The sequence below is a fragment of the Blennius ocellaris genome, assembly GCF_963422515.1.
Source record: "Blennius ocellaris genome assembly, chromosome: 22".
In the NCBI taxonomy this organism is placed as follows: domain Eukaryota; kingdom Metazoa; phylum Chordata; class Actinopteri; order Blenniiformes; family Blenniidae; genus Blennius; species Blennius ocellaris.
This window is the reverse complement of record NC_137671.1, coordinates 19,858,948-19,883,486: the sequence shown is the minus strand read 5'-3', so window position 1 is coordinate 19,883,486 and position 24,539 is coordinate 19,858,948.

Below are 24,539 nucleotides of genomic sequence, written 5' to 3'. Positions count from 1 at the left end.
ACAGTATTGAGTTGGCTGTGGTACCCAGTGTTGAGTTGGCCGTGGTACACAGTGTTAAGGTGGCTGTGGGTGAAGCTCATGGTTTCAGTCACAGTTAAGGTTGGTGGATGATGTGGACAGAAAGCAAGGTTCAGCCTCCTCGCAGTGTCTAGTTTCAGCTTCCTCTCCATGCTGAGGTTCAGCCTCCTCGCATTGTTTAGGTTCAGCTTCCTCTCCATGCTGAGGTTCAGCCTCCTTGCATTGTTTAGGTTCAGCTTCCTATCCATGCTGAGGTTCAGCCTCCTCGCATTGTTTAGGTTCAGCCTCCTATCCATGCTGAGGTTCAGCCTCCTTGCATTGTTTAGGTTCAGCCTCCTATCCATGCTGAGGTTCAGCCTCCTCGCAGTGTTTAGGTTCAGCTTCCTATCCATGCTGAGGTTCAGCCTCCTCGCATTGTTTAGGTTCAGCTTCCTATCCATGCTGAGGTTCAGCCTCCTCGCAGTGTTTAGGTTCAGCTTCCTATCCATGCTGAGGTTCAGCCTCCTCGCAGTGTTTAGGTTCAGCTTCCTCTCCATGCTGAGGTTCAGCCTCCTTGCATTGTTTAGGTTCAGCTTCCTATCCATGCTGAGGTTCAGCCTCCTCGCATTGTTTAGGTTCAGCTTCCTCTCCATGCTGAGGTTCAGCCTCCTCGCATTGTTTAGGTTCAGCTTCCTATCCATGCTGAGGTTCAGCCTCCTCGCAGTGTTTAGGTTCAGCTTCCTCTCCATGCTGAGGTTCAGCCTCCTCGCAGTGTTTAGGTTCAGCTTCCTCTCCATGCTGAGGTTCAGCCTCCTTGCATTGTTTAGGTTCAGCTTCCTATCCATGCTGAGGTTCAGCCTCCTCGCATTGTTTAGGTTCAGCTTCCTATCCATGCTGAGGTTCAGCCTCCTCGCAGTGTTTAGGTTCAGCTTCCTCTCCATGCTGAGGTTCAGCCTCCTCACAGTGTTTAGGTTCAGCTTCCTCTCCATGCTGAGGTTCAGCCTCCTCGCAGTGTTTAGGTTCAGCTTCCTCTCCATGCTGAGGTTCAGCCTCCTCGCATTGTTTAGGTTCAGCTTCCTCTCCATGCTGAGGTTCAGCCTCCTCGCAGTGTTTAGGTTCAGCTTCCTCTCCATGCTGAGGTTCAGCCTCCTCGCAGTGTTTAGGTTCAGCTTGGCCATGTTGAGGTGAGGAAGCTGAACATGGCAATTACTATTGCAACAACACATCATCAGTAGGGTAAAACTAACCTGTCTTACGAAGGTCTAAACCCAGCTCACTATTAGTGGGTGAACAATCCAACGCTTGGTGAATTCTGCTTCACAATGATAGGAAGAGCCGACATCAAAGGATCAAAAAGCGACGTCGCTATGAACGCTTGGCCGCCACAAGCCAGTTCTCCCTGTGGTCACTTTTCTGACACCTCCTGCTTAAAATCCAAAAAGTCAGAAGGACTGGAGGTGAGGAATCTAATCCATTTTTTTTATATATGATTTAAGAATTAAAACAAACACAACAAAAGAAAATACCAAAATGGACTATAATAATGGAAATTCATGAAAGATAAATAAATAAATAAATAAAACGGACAAGTCGACATTTCGTTCTCCACTTCTATTGGTAATAACAGAAGTCTGCAAAACCCTCTCACTGTACGACCAAAGACTGAAGACTACGACGAAATATTTCCTCATGACAGTTCATCTTGTCTTTTGGATGGCCAAAGCCTCAATTCACATTTAGTATTTAGGTTTACTTTGTTTTTTTGTTTTTGTTTTTTTTTCATTTCAGAAGAATCATTTAGCTCCAACTGAAACAAAGTGCTGAACAACAATGGTGCAAAAAGTTAATCGACGTAAACGATAAATATAACATATCAAGTCAATATCAGCATTTCAAGCTCGCCTCAACGCCAAGAAGTGAAAGTGGATTTCTTTCACTTCTTTCAGGAAGATAGAGGAGAATGTATTTGATCCAAAGATTGTTGGTGACCCCAGGCCAGTTGTCTTTAAAAACCAACACATCAGTCAGGTGGGCTCGTACAAGTATTGAGGGTCCACGCTGATGAAACCTTCAGCTGGAAGGTACATTGTGGAAGTCACCAAACTCCAACAACTTTCTTTACTTTCTATGCAGACTGAGGGTCTCTGGAGTGGAACAGATATGTTACGACTGTAACTGTGCAGTCGAGTTCATGGGCTGTTGGTCTGATCCAGACTGCCATGAAAATGATCGGGGTTAGGAACCATCTTTCCCTCGAGATGCTTTATGAGACAGGCAAGAAAGATTGCGTCTGACTGGACTCAATTCCGACACCAACAGGAGATTCAGGCTGCCAACATCCGTCAAACTATAAAACAATCAACGACAACTGCCAGGTTTCTTTTAATCATGTATATATGCAGTACATATAAAGTATGTTGCTGTTGTACTTTCTAGTTTGGTTCTGGAAGGGATGAAACAAAAGAAACACAGGGTACAATAGGAGGAACAATTCGGATGTATCCACAGACGTTTGAATCTGAGAGACGGTCTTCCTCTACTAAGGGTCAAGGGTTCTCCCTGTGACCCTTGACCCCTCTGGCCAATCACAATGGACTCCTGTTCTCTGAGGCGGGCTCCAGTTTGCCAGCCTGCAGTGGGTCCTTGTTTACATATCAACACCTATTGTCTCTGAGTATCACTGTGCTTACAAAATGATGGCAAATTTCACAGAATGGGAAACAGTGAACCTAAAATGGCAGACGATATCAAGTTAAAGTACTCCACCAAATACTCCAATGAGAAGAACTGATAGAATATCTCAGGTAAAACCACCAGTTCTGTCAGTCTGCAGTACTTTATGGATTTAATTACTTTATTTATGATAATTACCGGTGGAAATTTTGGAAAATTGTTTTCTCTTTACTCATTTTACATGTTGATTAAAAAAAAAAAAGTTGTTGGCTAAGGTTTCCAGTTACCCCAAACTCTACATGTTTTATTTCCCTCTTGTCAGAAGTATTATTAGTAAAGCCATCCAGCAGGTCCAGACTTGGCCCGGCTTTAGAGGGCCAGCAGAGCTCCTCAGCATGTACTCCACCCGGGACCAGGATCCATTGTTTGGCAGAGGTTGGACTCCCAGTGTCCAGCACATCAGGTTGTAGACGTCGACAGCTCGGATCGGTGCCACCCGCACATTCTGCTTAAAGTCTGAATGGAAGAACATTCAAGTTGTGAATTTACCTCCAGATTTGTTTGAAGCTTGAAGGATGAAATGTGCAAAATCTCCAAATCAGTCGAGCTTTTCTTAAAAGATCAACACCTTCAAAACATTTGTCACTTGTCGATTTTGCATAATATTAAATATATTGATTCAATTCATCAATAGGTTTTAGGAAATGACAAACAAAATGCTCCATAACTGGTTTCCAGCACATTACAAAAAATGTACTCTTGAACACACATACAATTAAACTTCACCCAAAAACCTTCAATAGTATGTGGTCTGAAACAGTTTGATAAAATAATCCCAAAAAAGATATATATATATAGTCAAACAGACCAACCCTCGAGATGTGAATTACGCCACAAAAGTTGATTAAAATGTAAGCATGAAATAAACTTGAAGTTTAGCGAACGAGATAAAAAAACACTTTTTTTAAATACAAAAAAGCAAAATGGAACGTTAATGTATGCATAGAACGTAAACAGATACACATTACAGTATAAAGTGATTAAAAAGTTTGCTAGCTCCTCTAGCAGTTCTAAAAACTCCAACAAACCAATCAGTAAATACTGAAATAGACGTTGCATTATTTTTTAAAACTCAGCTGAGGAGAGTTCTACGTTTTGAGCCAAAGCCTAAAAATGGGTGTTGATTTCAGCAAATTCAAAGTCACGGTGAAAACAAGGGGACGACTGTCCTCATACTCATCATCTTCATCATCCTCATCATAGTGCAGTGATGCTGGTAACGTGTTAATTAGTAAAGTGCTTCCTTCATGTGACTGCTTTTTTCAGTAACGAGTAATCTAACATGTCACTATTTGCAAACCTGTAAACAGATTGTTATTTATCAAAAGTCACTGTGCCTTACTATTGTTTCATTCTCACACACACACACACACACACACACACACACACACACACACACACACACACACACTCACACACACACACACACACACACGCACACACACACACACTCACACACACACAGGACCGGTCCCCACCTCCACTCTCAGCCAATCACAGGTGAACTTGCTCTAATGGCGCGTTCATGTGGCACAAAAGAATCGGAAACCTTCCCGTTGTCACCATTGCAATATACTCAACAATTATCATTTACTAAATTTGGAAAACTTCATAAAACTATACTCTTTAACACTGACATTCAAGTGCATCCATAACCTGGCACCAGAGCCACTAAGTTCATTCATACAGAGACAAAACAGCAATAGAGTCACCAGGAGCCCCTCCCACAATCACTGTGCGACCCCCCACAGGAGGACCACTTGGTCAGTCTGCTTTCTCCATAAAGACGGCCAAACTGTGGAACCCACTGCCCACTGACCTCAAAAGTAGACCAGAGTTTAAGGAGTTCACATCAAAGCTAAAGTTGTGGCTTAAAACAAACCAAAGATGTACGCACCTCTGAGTCTGTAAATAATGTATAGTGTGTGTGCGTGTGTGCGTGGAGACCACTGTTGTAAATATGTGTTTTAGGGTTGTGTATTTTATTCATTCTGTATCATTTGTATGTACTACAGGGAAAAGCTCAACCAGGAACAGGAGTTGAAAATTAGCATTAGCTACACACTCTGTATGTGTCGCATCAGCTGCATCTTTCATGTTGTAACTATGTATGACTACATTGTCCCTGTCAAATAAATAAATAATAAAAAAAAGAAAAAGAAAAGGAATAGCAAAATAGTCCTGGAGGAGGTGATATTATTTGGTGTCACAGAATCACAAATTAAGTTGTATAGAGTGTTGTTGGGGGTTCAACTAATGACAATTAAGGAAGACCCTCCCTTTGACCCTTGCACAATGAGGAATCTCTGCTCTGCCACATGGCATCATGGGAGAAAGTATAATATAACTCCTTTAAAGGTTCATGAACACACCGGGATGTTTAAACATGCTCTGCTGTCAGAAGAGGGATTTGAACCCACGCCTCCAGAAGAGACTGCGACCTGAACGCAGCGCCTTGGACCTCTCGGCCATTCTGACCTAAAAACACCAGGTCACGTGTAGCCGAGGACGTTCTGGGTTCTCTAGTTCATCTCATCTCACACCTTCAGAGACAGTGGTGTCCTCAAGAACAAAATGGTAGGATTGACATCTGAAGCTCTCTCTCATGAGTCTTCCAGTGGAGAGGTCACCACTGTGGAGCAGGGGTGTCAAAAGCCCCGTTTCCACTGCACAAAAAGTACTGCGATAGAACGGTATAGTCTGTTACGGTTCACGTTTCCACTGCAGGAATTTGTGATTTTCCTCTCCGTCGGGGTACCAGGACCATGGAACGGGTCTGAGTTTGAGGAGCTGATTGGTCAGTGGTTTACTACACGCCCTCTATATTTTAATATGTAAGCGGGATGAATCCTCTGCTGTCAGTGTGTTCAGCTTTGCACTGGTTGTTTTTTGTTTTTTTTTCCTTTTCTTTTCTTTGCTACTGAACTTTCATGTTGGTCATGAAAGAGCAGATGAGGCAGGGGGAGACCGGGGTTCAGGACTTTGCATCACGTTGGAGCTTTCTGTTTGCAGCATAGCGTCAGCGTGCCGAGTCTGTCTTTGCATCGCGTCTGTGGTTTCTGTTCAAACGCGATGCTGCAGCGGTCAGTGTTCTGTTCAATGGTGGTCAGTGCTACTGCGTCGCCGCTGCATCTCCGCTGCATCGCTGCTGCATCGCCGTGGTTAGTTATTTCTAGCTGCTGAAAGTAACTAAAAAAGGAAGTTCAAATCTAATTTAGTTACTTTTAAAAACAAGTAATTAGTAAAGTAATTGGGTTACTTTTAAAGGAGTAACTGTAATCAGTAATCAGATTAGTTTTTCAAGGTAACTGTGGCAACACTGCTCAGTTCTCACGTTTGGTTTTTAAAACACCTTCGGTGCTTAAAACAAGAAAATTCCAGATGAAATAGTGTGTCTGCCTCTCCTTTGTTCTTAGTGTCTCCATGGCAACAGATGCTGTTCTACTTTAATCTCCTTTCATCTCTTCCATGAGGAGCCTCTCCCATCACTTTGTATTGGACATTGTTTTGTTGGTTTTTTCAATTGTGTTTGGAAGCAGTTATGTGAATCATTAACAAAAGTCATAACAACGTCTTCCTGATGTTCTTCTTGTGTCTGTGCTCCAGCAGTGCAGGACGAGTTATTCAGCAAAAAACTGAGACGCTGTCACATGGTGGAGGGGCGGAGCCACGCCGTACTGCACCTTACACACCATTTCCTGTTTCATGTAGACACCTGCACACAAAACTGTTAAATACAGAAAGTAGCAACGTGGCTCCTTGTAGCACAACAGAGCCACTATGAGCCACGTATAGTGCTAACCCCCTTTTAGCACCAGTGTTTATGAGTTCATCATGAAACCCTGATTTGAGCCTTCATCAGTTACTAAGGCCACATTTAGAAATAAATACATAAAGAGCTTTTTCTACAATCATTCATTGCTACAATAAATGGAGCAGTTTTTTTCTCAGGGTTTCCACTGGGAGTTTTGGTTTGATCTCTACGACATTCCTAGAGAGATCACACCATGGCTGTGAGGACATTGGTCATTTTAGTGACTGGAGGTGGCGCTAGAGAGCACATTGTTATATAATTAAGGGCTAATTGAATTAATGCTCTAACTGCTGGGATTTGAACCCAGGATCTCCTGTTTACGAAAGAGGCACTTTGACCAGCTAAGCCACAGCGCCTCCTGCAGGGCATTTTTAGTGCTGCTTTACCTGGTGTCAGATGTTCTGCAAACACATCTTTACATTTGATCACAGTCTGAAAACTATGTAGAAAAAAACACAGTACAATTTTCATTACAGGCTGTCACTGTCACAGGGTCTAAAGTTGGATTTACTTTGTTTTACATAATAACTGTCAGATTACAAACAACACTGAGAGTCTGTTTCTTGATCTATGATCATATTTCATATTCTGATGCTTCAAAGTGTGAAAGTTGTGTGAAAGTATTAGAGTCTCATGCTCTAGTGACTGAGCTGGTCAGGCTACTTGTTCTGTAGTGATGAAGGACGAGTGTAAAATCCTCCTCTGAAGACCTTCAGGACCACGGTTGACTGTGACTTGCTCACATTGTGGAAACTATTTGAAGCTACATCCACAGTTGCTATGGAAACAGGAGCAGAACCAGAACTCTTTCAGAACCATGACATCATCACAAGAACAGCTGATATTGCAGAAAGCCTCATTTTAAAAGAAACAATAGCACTTGGATTCATTGTTCGGAGGAGAGAAGGACAATCAAGCAACAGCTGCTGAAAAATAGACACAAGTTCAACACAATGTGAGCTTCAACTTGTCAGCCTTCTGTTGGTGATGTTCATGGACAGGGTGTCGAGGTGCAGCTGAGGAAGAGGAGACAACAAGTCAACCAGGCTGACAGCAAGGTAAGGCTCTATACTTTCTATTTCATTGGACTTACACTTTCTTACAGGCCTTGTTTTCTTACTGGGAAGAGAAAATCCCTGCTGACTTCACACACTTGTGATCTGAAGTCAGATCCTGAAAACCTGAACTGTCACTAGCAGAGGATGGTTTCGATCCATCGACTTCTGGGTTATGGGCCCAGCACGCTTCCACTGCGCCACTCTGCTTAGTGGCCAACACTGGTACCTCGAGAGCCGCAGTCCTGCATGTTTTAGATGTTTCCCTGCTCAAACACACCTGTTGTCATGATGAGGCTCTGCAGAAAGCTTGACAAGGAGCCACTAATTGCTGTCAGCTGTATTGATGTGAGGAGACATCTAAAACGTGCAGGACTGCGGCTCTCGAGGACCAGGGTTGGCCACCCATGGCTTTGTGCATGACTGCTTCTTCCCAAATCAGCTTTCCTTGTAGGATCTTGTTTCCCACTGAGGTCCTGGTTTAGGTGTATGAGGGACATGAAAGTCTACTTGATTTGATCCCCCAACCATTTACTGGAGCACCATTTGTTTCCAGTGTGGTTTTAGACTTGTTGACAGTGTTGGCTTGGAGAGAAAATTCTTGGACGACCAAACAACATCACCAGGGTGAAGGTGTGAGATGAGAGGAACTAGAGAACCCAGAACGTCCTCGGCTACACGTGACCTGGAGTCGCTACTGCCGAGGACCTCAGGGCCCATGAGGGTCGATATGATGACTACTCTAGATCCACACTGGTGACTTCTCAACTGTGAGGTTCAGATATCAAGTCCACCATTCTGTCCTCAAGGACACCACTGTCTCAATAGAGAGCTCTGCCCAATGTGGGACTTGAACTCACAACGAGAACAGAAATTGAAAAATCAACGGATGTAGCTCAGAGGTAGAGCGCATGCTTAGCATGCATGAGATCCAGGGATCAATCCCCAGATCCTCCAAACTTTATGTCTCGAGCAGAAAGTAGATTAATAGTGATTTAGTGTCTCTTGATTGTTGTGATATGAAACATTTCTCCAGACAAACATCCAGCAAACCTGTAAACAAAACATCACTATCAACTTAATCATTTTACTTTCTTACTTAGGACGTTGCTGCAGCAGAACGTTCTCCACGGCTCATGATGGAGGATGTTCCTGCAGCAGACGTTCTCCACAATTACAGTGAACCTTCCAGAAGTACAGAAAAAGATGCCTAGCTAGCTCAGTCGGTAGAGCATGACACTCTTAATCTCAGGATCGTGGGTTCGAGCCCCACGTTGGGCTTTACTTTCAGACAGTGATGTCCTCAAGAACTAAATGGTAGAATTGGCATTTGAACCTCTCTCTTATGAGTCTTCCAGTGGAGAGGCCACCACTGTGGATCTAGAGCACGTGTCGAACTCCGGTCCTCGAGGGCTGCAGCCCTGCATGATTTGCATGTCTCCCTGCTTCCACACAGCTGATTGCAATGAGCAGCTCGTTATCTGGCTTTGTGCTGAATGTGGTGATGAACCATCAGGACATTCAGGGGAGGGAGACGTGGAAAACATGCAGAGCCTCGGCCCTCCAGGATCTGAGTTTGACACCCCTGATCTAGACCATGAGATCTTGAGTGTCATGATTCATTTATATGAGCTTCATTCTCCTCATGCATATGTCTGACCTATTCATGGAATTCTCATCTCAGAACACTGAGGTCTTGGGTTAAATTCCCAAACTGAACATTGAAGTGACTGCTCAGCAGTAAATGTGTGGAGTTCAGTTGTCTCAGCTCTGGAATGAAAGACTGATTAAAGTTTTGACATGAGGAACCATGTGTTTGCTGAATGAACACAAAGTGCAACCTTCAGTTGTGGATGAAGTTCATCTGCAGATACTTCTGGACCAAAACCCTTGAGTTATGACCTCCTGCTGTGATTGAAACTCCAGTATTTAAAGCTTGTAGCTCACGGGTGTGTTTAGTTACATAATCAGAGAGCAGCAGAGTCCATCAATGTCTCATTACCTCCTGTTGAGTCAATTCAGATGAGAGAGGCTCCTCATGGAGATCAAAGGAGATCAAAAGAGAGTGTCTGATGAGCAATGTGGACACATGGTGATTACCTGGAAGAATGATCTTTGTAAGGACATCGATGAAGAGAATTTTGTGAACCTCTCAGGATTGAGTAGCTTGTCCTTCTGTGTCATGACACAACTTGTCACTTGTGATCAGATTTCTACATCAAAATCTGGACTGAGGAGCTCAAAAGTCCCATGTTGCTCACTGGTTTTCTGTGGTTTGTACAAGAATGCTGGTCCTGTGAGCCAGTTGGTTCTGGTTAGCTGTGAGGCTTGGACTAACCTAGAAGCATGGTCAGCTGGGTTATGTTCTGAAGGAACATACTTCCATTGTTTGGTTCTGTGGTCTGGTGGATTCTTGGTACCCTGTTGTGGACGTACACATGGAAACTCTTGGACTGATTATGAATGTAGTCCAGCACCACCTGTCTGTCGCAGTAGAAGGTAGTTGCATCAAGTTGGATGTCGATCTCTTGAACAATAAGCTGGTGAATTGTGTTTTTGGTTCTGGGAAATGTGTGTGTGCTTCTGGGAATGACGAGAAGGTTTGGGCTTTTGTGCTGCAGGAACCAGGTTTTGTGTTTTAGCAATCGAGAAAAACTGGAATTCAGACCCAAAGTTTTATCCACAAGATGAAACAGAGTGGCGCCGTCATAACAATGTGTAGAAATGTGGGTTACAAGGGCATCAACACATTATTGGTTTGTGTCCTCAACTCCGATGTTGGAGGTTGGGGGTTCGACTCCCAGCTGAGTTTTTGTTTTCCTGCTGGTTCCTGTCAGGACTCACTGCAGTATTTTATCTCAGTTGAAGACTTCATCATTTGAAATTCTGCTGGTCATGCAGTCGATACTGAGACTGATGACATCACAGTGATGTCAGAAAGTAGCTCTTGCCATGTTGCCATGGTAACTGTTGATCATAGAATGAGTTCACTCAGCTCAGCACAGTTTTACCTCCAGTCTGGTTCTTCTGTCTGCCACAGACATGTTGGACTGAAATTCACTAGCAGGTTTTAAAATAGACCTTTTTAAGAAACTCAGACCAACTTGTTACTGCAGAAGAGTTTTAGAGCCACTCATGAGGAAATAAAATAGGAGTTAGTTTATTATCATGCAATTTGATAACGAGTCAAAAGACATTGTTGAGATATTTTGGCCATTAAACACTTGGTGTGGTCGAGAGTGGTGATATTTTCACACTCTGACAGTTTACAGTTGTAAAATGTTGATATGGAGCCTTTCTTCAAAGGCTCAGATGAAAGCAGTTCTTCTAAGACGCTGTCAGGGGGCTGGCTAGGAAAGGACCGGAATGTGGTCTTAACAAGATTTCAAATATAAAAGAATTGTCAGAAAAAATTTCAAAAAAGAATGAAGGTCAAAGGTCAAATATGTACAAACATGGTGCAGGAGGCAGGGATCAGCAGAGTTTGGGACAAAACAGGTTGTAACCTTTATGTTCAGACGATGGGGGGGTGTTGTCAGCAGCTGCTGAAAGTAACTGAAAAGGAAACTTCTAATCTAACTTAGTTACTTTAAAAAACAAGTGATTAGCAAAGTAATTAAATTACTTTTAAAGGAGTAACCAGTAATTAATAATCAGATTAGTTTTTCAAGTTAACTGTGGCAACACTGCTCAGTTCTCACGTTAGGTTTGTAAAACACCTCAGCTGTTTGAAACTGGGCAGAAACACAGAAGTGTTTTAGAAATTCCTCAACACAGTTTCCAGCATATGAGGAGCTGAATGGTGTCTTGTTACTCCTTCTTCCTGATTTCAGTAAATATAACATCCTAAACCCCTGAAACTGGGAATGTTGGCATTTGGAAGGCAAACCCCACCACCTACTGTCTTTTACCATCTTTAGCTGGATCAAAATCTGATTGGGTGATGATACTGTCACTCAGATTTTGATCCAATTTATTTAAGGGGGTATGAAATGTTAATTTAAGCATTCATACTACTGGTCTACATTCTACCCAACATACTCAACATAAGTTGTATTTTCAGGTATTTACTCAGATTCTACTGCACTTACCAGTGGAGCATTGGTGGACTGAGCTGACTGCTGCACCCAGTACAGCGGTACCCAGTACAGTGGTACCCAGTACAGCGGTACCCAGTACAGTGGTATCCAGTACAGTGGTACCCAGTACAGTGGTACCCAGTACTGTGGTACCCAGTTTTGAGCTGGCTGTGGTACCCAGTGTTGAGCTGGCTGTGGTACCCAGTTTTGAGCTGGCTGTGGCACCCAGGGTTGAGTTGCCCGTGGTACACAGTGCTCAGGTTCTGCCTCCTCGCAGAGCTCAGGTTCGCAGCTCCTTGCTTGTCCTTGCAGCTCCACAGTTCAAATGTGGAGATCCAAGCTGGCCTCTCCTTTATATAGACCATGTGATGATATCATACTGTGATCCTGTTGACAGATGGATCATCTCACTTTCATCTTGAGCCAAAGCCCTCACATCAAAGTCATACCCAGTGATGTCCTACCCAGTACTTGTGTTTACAGTAGGGAAGTATGGATCTATGCAACCAACTGTAAAATCTACTGCTATAGCAGATGTCTCTGTTGCAGCAGGGGTATGAAATGTTAATTTAAGCTTTCATACTACTGGTCTACACTCTACCCAACATACTCAACATAAGTTGTATTTTCAGGTATTTACTCATATTCTACTGCACTTACCTGTGGAGCATTGGTGGACTGAGCTGACTGCTGCACTCAGTACAGCGGTACCCAGTACTGTGGTACCCAGTACAGCGGGACACAGTATTGAGCTGGACGTGGTACCCAATGTTGAGTTGGCCGTGGTACACAGTGCTCAGGTTCTACCTCCTCGCAGTGCTCAGGTTCGCAGCTCCTTGCTTGTCTTTGCAGCTCCACAGTTCAAATGTGGAGATCCAAGCTGGCCTCTCCTTTGTATAGACCATGTGATGAAATATCATACTGTGATCCTGTTGACAGATGGATCGTCACAGTCACACCCAATGATGTCATACCCAGTACTTGTGTTTACAGGAGGGAAGCATGTTCTTGAAACAGTTGAACAGTTGAAACAGTTTAAAACGTTGTTAAAAAGTTAAAAGTTTGGAAAATGTGGAGTGAGAGTTTAAGAAAGAGTTTTAAGACTGGTAGTTTAAAAAGGGTGATGAGATGAAGAAGAGGGTGAAGAGTAGAGATGAAGAGAACGGTGAAGAAGAGAGATGAATAAAAGGATGAAGAGGAGAGATGAAGACTGATGAAGCATGAAGAGATGAAGTTGAAACAGTTTAAAAAGAATTAAAGAACATACAATTTAAAAACAGTTTAAAGGTCAAGGTTTAAAACAAAATTTAAAACAGAAAGTTGAAAAAAAAATTAAAAAAATTAAAAAAGTTGCAAAAAGTTGCAAACGTTTCAAAAAGTTGCAAAAGCAGAAAAAGTTGAAAACATTTCAAAAAGTTGAAAAAGTTGAAAAAGTTTCAAAAAGTTAAATATTTTCAAAACATTTAAAGGTCAAGGTTTGAAATAAAGTTGAAAAAAAAAACGAAGACAGTTTAAACAGTTGAAACAGTTGAAAGAGATTTAGAAAAGTTCCAAGTTTAAAAAACATTGAAAGTTTCAAACAGTTTAAAAAGCTGACAGTTAAAGAACAGTTGAAAAGTGGGCGTGGCTTTGCCTGCTGGCAGCCTGATTAGTGCAGGTGAGTCTGTTGCCGTGGAGACGGAGCTCCTCTGCTGTCACTCTGTGACAGGCTGGATGAGAACAGGGCTACAAAGCTGATACGCAGCTCCCCAACAACTGCTTGTAGTTGGAAAACCGTGACACTTGGTTGAAAAATGTCTTCACCGTCGGCGTCAGAAGAAGTTGAAGGACGTGTAGTGAGCTTCTCATGTCCTCACGACGTTCCGTCTCCCCGTGAGGACTTGAAACAAATGTCCCAACTTTTGGGATATGCTCTCATGTGTTTGGATTTGTTTTTGTTTACATATAATGTCATGGCAACGCTCATTGATCATGTCAAGATTGATTGCTGATTTGACACACGTGTGAAAATAAAGATGGTGTGCCCGAGGTCCGGGTGATCACAAAAATAAAAAGACGTGTGCTGTGTCTATGTCACGTTTAACGCTGTGTTTAAGTGTAGACTCTGCTAACAGGTTTTGGGCCCAGAGTCGTAACGCACAGTTGGATGAAGTACCGGGTGAAAGTCGCGACGTTTAGCCTACTGCGTGCACCTGAGAGGCAAGTTGAAGTGATCCGACCATGAGTGGGAAGGACAGAGACGCGGTGCCAACTGGCCACTGGGCAAGGCTCGTTTTCCATGGAGACGAGAAGAACTACGAGCTATGGGAGACAAAGTTTTTGGGCTATCTCTATCTGCAAGGGTTAAAAGACACTATCCTGAATGAACCCGCTGCCGATAGTGAGGAGGACGGCGAGAAGAACGCAGAGGCGGAGCTCATTCAGTTTTTGGATGACAAGAGCCTGTCACTGGTAATACGTGACGCGGCGGATGACGGACGCGAGGCGCTCCAGATTCTCCGGGAATATTACGCCGGCAAAGGGAAGCCCAGAGTGATAAACTTGTACACCGAGTTGACCTCACTGCAAAAGTCACCCATTGAGAATGTCACTGAATATGTCATCAGAGCGGAGACTGCGATTACTGCCTTAAGAAACGCAGGCGAGACGCTCAGTGAGGGACTTTTAATAGCCATGGTGTTGAAAGGGCTACCAGAGACATTTAAGCCGTTTGTAATACACGCGTCTCAGATCGAAGATAAAATGACTTTTGCCGAATTTAAGACGAAGCTCAGAAGTAATGAGGATGTTGAAAACATGCGAGCAACTGTGTCAGAGGATGCGGTTATGAGGGCGAGAGCGCAGTTTGGCACAAAGCGCGCGCCCGAGAGCGCAAAGAACAGTGATAACATGGACATCGTGTGTTACAAATGTGGTGCCAAAGGCCACATTGCCAGGGCCTGTAATCGCAAACTATGGTGCAGCCACTGCAAAAGTAACACGCACAACACCGCTAGCTGCAGACGGAAAAAGCGGGATAACGCACGGATGGCGTCCGAGTCGGGCGACAAGGAATACGCGTTCCGGGTGAGAGACGAGGAGATGCGGGTGCCAAATGTCAAGAGGAAAGGACTGATGGTGGACGCGGGTGCAACGTCGCACATCGTCACAGACATCGCCAAATTTAAAGAATTCGACGGGACTTTCCAGGCCAGGACGCACTGTGTGGAGCTGACGGGACCAGATGCAACGGTGTCGCCAAGCGCAGAGGTGACGCGGAGGTGCGGCTTATTGACGGCAAGGGGCGGAGTGTCAGAACCACCCTCAAGAGAGCCCTATACATACCAACGTATCCCCAGAATATTTTCTCAGTGAAAGCTGCTACCACCAGCGGAGCCACAGTGATCTTCAGTGAGAAGAACAGTGTCCTGCTTCATGGAGACGGTACCGAATTCCCCATACACGTACACAACAACCTTTTCTATCTGCACACTTCAGACATTGACTGCAATGACCAATGTATGAAAAGTCTTGACTTGCAAAGTTGGCATGGAATTTTAGGCCATTGCAATTATGCAGATGTATCCAAACTAAGGCATGTTGTAGATGGGATGGACATGAAGAATGAAGGTAATAAACCTGTTCCATGTTGTGAAGTTTGCACTCAGTGGAAGTTTGTTCAAACTAGGAACAGAGGGCCAGATACGAGGGCCAAAGCACCTTTGAACATGGTGCACATGGATTTGGCCGGTCCTATAGACCCAATGTCTAAAGATGGTCATCAATATGCACTATCGTTTACAGATGACTTTTCTAGTGCAGTGTTTGTCTATTTCCTGAAAAATAAAAGGGATCGAGTGCAAGCAACTGAGAAATTTATAGCAGACATGGCCCCTCATGGCAAAATAAAATGCATGAGATCTGATAATGGCACAGAGTACACAGGCAGAGAGTACCAAGCTTTAATGCGCAGGAGTGGTATTAGGCATGAGACTTCAGCCCCATATTCTCCACACCAAAATGGTACTGCTGAACGTAACTGGAGAACCCTGTTTGAAATGGCCAGGTGTATGCTCATAGGAAGTGGGCTGCCAAAGATGTTGTGGACCTATGCCGTCCAGACAGCTGCTGTGGTGAGGAATAGGTGCTTTAACAACCGCACTAAACAGACTCCTTACTACATGTTAATAGGCAGACGACCAAATATTGCCAGAATGCAAAAGTTTGGACAGGTGTGTTATGCATACAAGCAGGATAAAGGGAAATTGGACACTAGATGTGAGAAGGGCATTTTTGTGGGATATGACAAAAATAGTCCAGCCTATTTTGTGTACTACCCCAAAAACAGGAAAGTACAAAAACACAGACTTGTGGAGTTTGTATCTAGATTGAATCAGGAAATACTGGATGCCGAAGATGATGATAGAGTGATTCAGAATGAAAGACAAAAAGTAAAAGCCCCTCCAGTTTGCCCAGACATAACTGGAAACCAAGAAGAAGAGCACTCCGAAAGCAACACAGAGGAGAGTGATACAGTGAAAGTCGAAGAAGAAAAAGAGAGACGTTCCCCTGATAGAGAAAGGAAAAAGCCAGATTATTACGGTGACCATGCTTGTGGGTTTGAGGATGACATAAATATTGACTACTGTTACAGACTGATGTGCAATGTGCCACAGACCTATAAAGAAGCTGTTACCTCAGTGAATGCAAAGGACTGGACTGAAGCAATGGATGAGGAAGTCCAATCTTTGAAAGACAACTCAACGTTTCCCCTGACCACTCTACCAGAGGGCAAGGATGTAGTGGGGGGTAAGTGGGTTTACGCAATGAAGAAGAACAATGATGGATCTGACAAATACAAGGCGAGATATGTTGCCAGAGGATTCAGTCAGAAAAGGGGTGTTCACTACGATGAGACTTTCTCTCCTACAGCCAGTATGACCAGCATCAGACTGTTGGCACAGAAAGCGGCACAGGATGATCTGATTGTTCACCAGATGGATGTAAAAACGGCATATTTACATGCACCAATTGAGTGTGAAAGTTATATTGAACAGCCCGAGGGTTATGAAGTGAGATCTAATGGAAACAAACTAGTGTGTCAACTGAAGAAATCCTGTACGGATTCAAACAGTCAGGTCGCAACTGGAACAAAATGTTGCATGATTACTTGTGTGAGATACAGTTTGTACAAAATCCATCTGATCATTGTGTCTACGGCAAAATGACTGACAATGAAAAAGTTCACATTATCATATGGGTTGATAATTTGATTATTGCCACCAGTGATGATGAAGTCATGAAATGTGTTAAAGAAAAGCTAAGTGCCAAGTTCAGGATGAAAGACTTGGGTAGACTGACACATTTTCTAGGTATTGACTTTGACCAAAGTACTGAATGTGTTCAGATGTCACAATGCAAGTATGTACAGAAAATACTGGAGAGATTTGACGTGCTAAACTGTAAATCTAGAGCTACTCCATGTGAACAAAAACTTGAGTACAGTGATGATGCTGAAATAATGGATGATGTGAGGAAATACAGAGAGGCAGTTGGCAGCTTAATCTACCTGGCAACCTGTACTGGGCCAGACTTAAGCTTTGTACTGAGTAAACTGTCTCAGTATTTCAACAAACCAACCACTGAACAATGGACAACTGTAAAGCATGTGTCAAGGTATTTGAAGGGTACCCAAAACAAAGAACTATGTTTTAGGAAATACAAGGATGAGAACCTGATCCACTCTTACAGTGATGCTGATTGGGCAGCTGATATTGGTGATGGAAAAAGCACTACAGGTTACTGAATCAGTCTAAACCAAAATGGTCCAACAGTTTCATGGAAAACTAAACGACAGCCTACAGTGGCACCATCCACCTGTGAGGCTGAATATATGGCTTTAGCTGCGACCATGCAAGAGCGTCTGTATTTGAAACAGTCTTTGAATTGCCTTGATGGTCAGACATACAAGTGTATTGTTTATGAGGACAACCAGGGCACTATAGCCTTAACTAAGAACCCTGTACATAGACAGTGATGTAAACATGTAGATATTAAATACCACTTTGTGAGATCTACATTGGATGGTGACCAAATGAGACTACTATATTGTCCAACAAAGGAAATGGCTGCAGATGTACTGACAAAGCCTGCAACTCAACTAAAACTAAAGAAGTTTGAAATGTTTATGTTTGGTGTGTAAACCCAGTTATGTGAAGGATAAGTTTAAGTTAAGTGGACACTTCAAATGAGAGCAAGTGGGGGTGTTGAGATATGCTCTCATGTGTTTGGATTTGTTTTTGTTTACATATGATGTCATGGCAACGCTCATTGATCATGTGACTGATTGGTTGCTGATTTGACACACGTGTGAAAATAAAGACTGGTGTGCCCGAGGTCCGGGTGATCACAAAGGAAAAAGACGTGTGCTGTGTTATGTCACGTTTAACGCTGTGTTTAAGTGTAGACTCTGCTAACAGGTTCCCTGATGAGAAAGGGAGTGGCCCTATGAAATCCATCTGCCATATCTGACCAGCCTGTCTCCCTCTATGAATATGCCCATGTACCTGTTGGGGTGTACCCCGTCTTTGGTGCTGACACCTTTCACATTGGTTGATGGCGGTTTTGATATGGTCGAGTTTCAAGTCTATCCCTCTGGATAGTGCCCACTGTTGGGTTCCTTGAATACCCCAATGACCGGATTTCTCATGTACCCATGCAGCTAATCCCTCCGTGCTTTCTCTATTAACTCGCTGGATTTGTGCCAAACCATCGACAGTAGCATTATGCAATGCTTCAACGGTAGGATGTTTAGTGTGTGCATTACTGTAGTGATCACAGTCTTGACTTTCTCCCAAATGTCTTCCCATAACTTTCTACCCCAAACTTCTTTGTTGTGGATTTTCCAACCATTCCTCTTCCATGTTGGCATCCAGGTAATCATTCCATTTGCCACGGACCATGAGTCGGTGTAAATGAATGCTTTCCCGATACCTTCACGGCTGAGAACCAAATGTACTGCCTGCAATTCTGCTAACTGACTACTACCCCCTTCACCTGTTAGAGATAGCACTTCTCCCGTAGCAGGATTATAAGCAGCCGCTTTCCAATTTCTTTTGCCGTTCAACCACTTAGCAGATCCATCTGTGAACCATGCATGCTTCTGTTCTTCTTCTGACAGTTCATTCCACAGCTTTCCTGACTTGACTGGAGACTCCTCCAGTGGTTCCACATTAGCTATGATTTCTCCCTGTTCAGGAACATCAGCAACCTTTTCATGCAACACTGAAACACCTTTCAACCCAGGTTTGGCTCGTTCTGCAACATACCATTTCCATTTTATGATGCTGGACTCCTGAGCGGTCCCAATACGATGTGTAGTAGGATTGCTCGTTACCCAGGACATAATCGGAATTAATGGTCGCATCAGAACTTCATGTCCGGCGGTTTGCGCCTCAGTTTCCACAAAAAGCCCAGTAGCACGCCAACAACTGCTTTTCAAAAGGTGTATAGCGTGTCCCGGCGTCAGGTAGTTTCCAAGACCAAAACCCCAAAGGCCTTCGTTCTCGACCTTGTTTTTGCCATAAGCTCCAATTAGCATAGTCCCCTGTAGCAGATGCTTGGAGCGCAACGGGCCCTGATTGCATCTTGCCCAGTGACACAGCCTGCTGGATAGCTTCTTTTGACAACTCAAAAGCTGTTTGATGCTTATCTGTCCATTCAAAATCATGTTTTTTCCTGGTCACATGATACAGAGGCTGTAAAATTTGTCCAAGATGAGGAATGTGATTCCTCCAATACCCGAACAAACCTATGAACCGCTGTACATCTTGCTTACTCTGGGGTGTGGCACAAGCCAAAATCGTTTCCCTTGCCTGTGGGAGGATCTCTCTCTCCCCTTTGTTCCACCAAATATCCAAAAACTTGACTGTTTGAGTGGGGCCTTTGATCTTTGCTGGGTTGATTTCCCAACCATAACCTCGCATATGAGCCACCAACTGTGGGAGCAATTCCTCTATCTGCTCCTGGGAGTCCGCCTGAATCATCACATCATCAATGTAGTGAGACAGCAAAACTCCTCTTGGCAACGGGAATGCATCCAAGTGTTCGGCCACTATGCGATGACATATGGTGGGGCTGTGCAGATAACCTTGAGGCAAACGAGTGAATGTATACTGTCTGCCTTCCCAAGTAAATGCAAACTGTTCCTGTCGGTTGTCGGGTATGGGAATGGTAAAGAAGGCATTAGCCAAATCTATTACCCCGTACCAAATTCCAGAGTGATGTTGGACTCGTTCAATAATGCCCACTGTGTCCGGCACAGCGGACGTCAAAGGCGGGGTTACCTGATTTAATTTTCGGTAATCCACCGTCATGCGCCAAGTTCCATCAGATTTATGTACAGGCCAAATGGGGTTATTCCAGGCAGTGGTGCATGTTCTCAGCACCCCTGCCTCCACATATTCTTTGATCGCTTTTGTAATTTCATCATGGCCCCCGGGTACCCGATACTGCTTTAAGCTAACCATTTGAGTTGCCTGGGGAATGGGGAAAGGAGCCATTTTGACCTTCCCCACCAGTACCGGTCGCACCATTACAGAGGGTTCCGTTCCAAACTGAAATCGACCCTGCTGCAAATGCAATGTCATTCCAGCAAGAATGTCCATACCAATTATCCATTCTTTTACCGGAGTGATCAATACTTAATACTTTCTTTTTGGCAAATGTCCAATTTTTAATTAGACTGTTACCATTTTGGCTGGAACAATTTTACCGCCCAGTCCACTTACTTCCATATTTTTCCCTTTGAATTTGTGAGGATTGCCATGTATTATTGTGGCCTCTGCCCCAGTGTCCACTAGAGCGCGCACTTTTTGAGTATTCCCTCGATTCCAATGTATTGCCAATTCAACATGAGGGCGTATGTCGTTTGCAGTCCAATTCATCATCCTCACCTCTGGGGCTCGACCTTCATCCTATAAATCAAATTTGGAAAGGTCCGGATACAACTTAGCAGAGTGGCGCTGTTTGTTTTTGCCTTTAGCCTTTCCTTTGCTTTTCACCCGCCTTACCGCTACCTCAGCGGGCGAGTCAGACTCCTCCTCTGACTCCTCCTCAATGGGAGGAGCACTGGGGTTCTGGTGCTCACCACACTGACAGTTGTGAGCAAACTGTCCCAGACAACGGACCTCCTTTTTAGCCAATAGTCCTTTTCCTTTACACATAGCATGCAGCTTAGCGGTTGGTACTCCATCGATAGTTTTTCCATCTACCCCCGCTTGTATCAGTTTGGACCACAGCTCGCGTCTCATTGGTACCGACGAGTGCTGCTGGAAACCCACATTCCCTCGCGTCCTCTGTCCCTGACTGCCATGTTCTGTCTGATAACTTGACTTCCAAGCTGTTTTCCGGTCTTCAGCTTGTTGCGCTTCCCAATTACCCAAGCCAGCCAACTCCTTCATTTTCACCAACAATGCTTTTACCTTATCTGTCATTCCTCCCAAAGTCAGAGTCAAAATAAACCCTTTGTATGCAGAAGGTGCCGCTTTCAGCAATCCATCTCTCAACGGTTTTGACATGTCCAATTCCAAATACTCGGCAGCTTTCCTTTCCTCAGTTACCGTGCGCCTCATAGCTAGTTCGCGCAAGTAATCCATTCCCTCCCGCAAAGTCTGCCACCGCTCCCGTGAGGGAGGAGTGTCAGAGTCATTGGGGTATGCATTGAACGTCGCTTCAGCATACAGGTCCAACAGGCTTCCTCCAGACCCTCTCGCAAACCTCACATCCCGTACCGTACTGTTAACCAACGGATCAGTCGACAACCGCAAGAACCGGGTGAAATAATTTTCATCAACCGTCAACTGCGACGCCCCATTCTCCACCATCCTGACCAACCACTGCATCATTGATTCACCACGCTGTTGTTTGTACCATTCTGTCAAATGCTGCACTTCATCTTCTGTATAATCTTCAGTGATTATTTCAACCTGAGGAAGCGGCAACGGAGCTACGCGAGGATTATCATGTTGATCTCTCAAAATATTTCCACCATCATCTCGAATAAATCGAGTTTCAAGTGGGGTCCATTCCTGTGTTTCCTTCCTGCGGGCAATTGGTCTGGCTGCATCATTCCATGGATAACCAAACTCAGGATCTTCATTCCATATGTCCCCATCCCAACTAGACGGGTCATAACCTCCCGCATTAGCAGCATTTGCAATGTAGGCTCGTATTTTCCGCTTATCCGGTGACCGCTGCTGATTCTTTTTCTTTTTCAGCACAGCCACCTGATAAACAGACTGTTCCGCCACATCCTGCAACCGCTGATGTTGCCCATGCAGCAATTGCAGCTGTGTTTTTGCCACTACTTCATTTTGTTTAGTCTCTGCACATTCAGTTTGCAATCGACTAATCTGCTGCTCCTGTTTGCGACATTCTTCTGTTTTACGACGCCACGCCGCGGCTAATAACCACACACGCCGCTGCAGGGCATCAACCGGTTTCTTGTCACTCACAGGGCACCTCTGTAGCGCGGCGGCTACTTCTTCACCACTTGCTGTCTTTACAATGGGAGACCACGCTTCCATGCGCCCCCCCCTTCCGGAGTTCAGTCGCTACGGATCGGAATTCGGGATCTTCCTCCCACCCCGGCACGGTCCATGTTTCAGGCACCGTAACCGAAGCGGTCGGTTTCTCCTTCACCTCTCCTTCCGCAGCGCTCTTTTTCCTCCGAAACATTTTGCATATCTGAAACCACGATCCTGTTCGTGACGCCAATTTGTTTTGTGGAATATTTATACAGGATCGCTTTCAGTAGGCGCACAATCAAAACACAAACACTTCTTGGCTAGAATAAATGCGTCTTTTATTCCCCACCAATCAGTGAACAGCAATACATCACACAGCAATGATAGATCAATCGCTTCCCTCACCCGTGACGCTGATCTGGAGAGCCCACAGACCGGGCATGAGAAATGCTATGCTGGTCCACGCGAGTGTACGGCTCCGATGGAAGACTCTAACTATTCTCTCCCTTTACTCTATCTTTATAGGGAGGAGCAGCTGCACCGCCCGTGCATCATTGGAGACTGGCCAGGTCTCCAGAGGCTCAGGAGTGGGACAGCTGATCTCCCGTTCAAAGAGGAACCATCGCCGGTTTCGCAAACATGTTCCGAAACCGGCGCCTCCGGATGCCTTGCTTCGGGCACAGACGGTGCACGCAGCCACAAATGTCTGGGCATCCCGGGACATGGAGGGCCACCAGAAGCGTTGCCTCAGGAAGGACAGAGTTCGCTGGGAGCCTGGATGGCAGGTTAATTTGGAAGAATGGCCCCACTGCAGAACCCTAGACCTCATAGGCTCAGGAACAAAGAGACAGTTATCCGGCCCATTACCCGGATCGGGATGGGTGAGTAGGGCTTGTCTGACCTGATCTTCGATGTCCCAGGAGGCAGATGCGACCATGCAGGTGGAGGGAAGTATATCCTCTGGTTCCCCCTCAGTCCTCTCAATGGTGGTCTGCCGGGACAGGGCGTCGGGCTTCGTGTTCCTGGAGCCTGGCCGGTAGGTAAGGGTAAAGTTAAACCGACCCAGAAACAATGCCCAGCGTGCCTGCCGGGAGTTTAGTCGTTTGGCAGACTGAAGGTATGACAAATTCTTGTGGTCAGTCCAGACCACAAATGGTTGGGGGGCTCCCTCCAGCCAGTGTCTCCATTCCTCCAATGCCAGTACAACTGCCAGCAACTCCCGGTTACCGACATCATAATTCCGTTCAGCCGGAGTCAGACGTCGCGAAAAGAAGGCGCAGGGGTGAGTCTTGGAGTCCTCGGCACGCTGGGATAACACCGCTCCAACGCCAGTGTCCGAGGCGTCGACCTCTACGATGAACTGCTTGGTGGGATCAGGATGACACAGCACCGGGGCCTGCGTGAACAGCTGCTTCAGGGTGCTGAACGCCTGTTCAGCTGCCTGTGTCCACTGAAAACGGGTTGAGGTGGACGTGAGTTGCGTGAGAGGGGCTGCGACCTTACTGTAGTTCCTGATGAATCGTCGGTAGAAGTTGGAAAACCCGAGAAACCGCTGCAGCTGTTTACGGGTAGTTGGTCTGGGCCAGTCCACCACCGCTTGGACCTTGGCTGGATCCGCTTTCACCTGTCCCCGTTCGATGATGTACCCCAGGAAGCTCACAGAGGTCGCATGGAAGACACACTTCTCCGCCTTCACAAATAGCCGATTCTCCAGAAGACGCTGGAGCACTGCCCGGACGTGAAGAACATGCTCCTCCTGGCTGCGAGAGAATATCAAAATGTCATCCAAATATACAAATATACACTGGTTCAACATGTCCCGCAACACGTCGTTGACCAGGTGCTGGAATACTGCAGGAGCATTTGTGAGTCCAAAAGGCATAACTAAGTATTCAAAGTGCCCGAGGGGAGTCTTAAACGCCGTCTTCCACTCATCTCCCTCGCGGATCCGAATGAGGTGATAGGCGTTCCGGAGGTCAAGCTTGGAAAACACGGTAGCTTCATGGAGAGGCTGGAAAGCAGAGTCCATTAGCGGTAGGGGGTATTTGTTCTTGACCGTTATATTGTTCAGTCCTCTATAGTCAATGCATGGCCGTAACGTACCGTCTTTCTTGGCAACAAAAAAGAACCCGGCCCCCACGGGAGACGATGAGGGACGGATCAGGCCAGCAGCGAGGGACTCGTGGATGTGCTTCTCCATGGTTTCTCTCTCGGGGCGGGACACATTATACAGGCGACTGGAGGGAAGGGGCGCCCCCGGGAGAAGCTCAATGGCGCAATCATATGGTCGGTGAGGGGGAAGGGAGGTAGCTCGCTGTTTACTGAATACCTCCCTTAGGTGGTGATACTCAGGAGG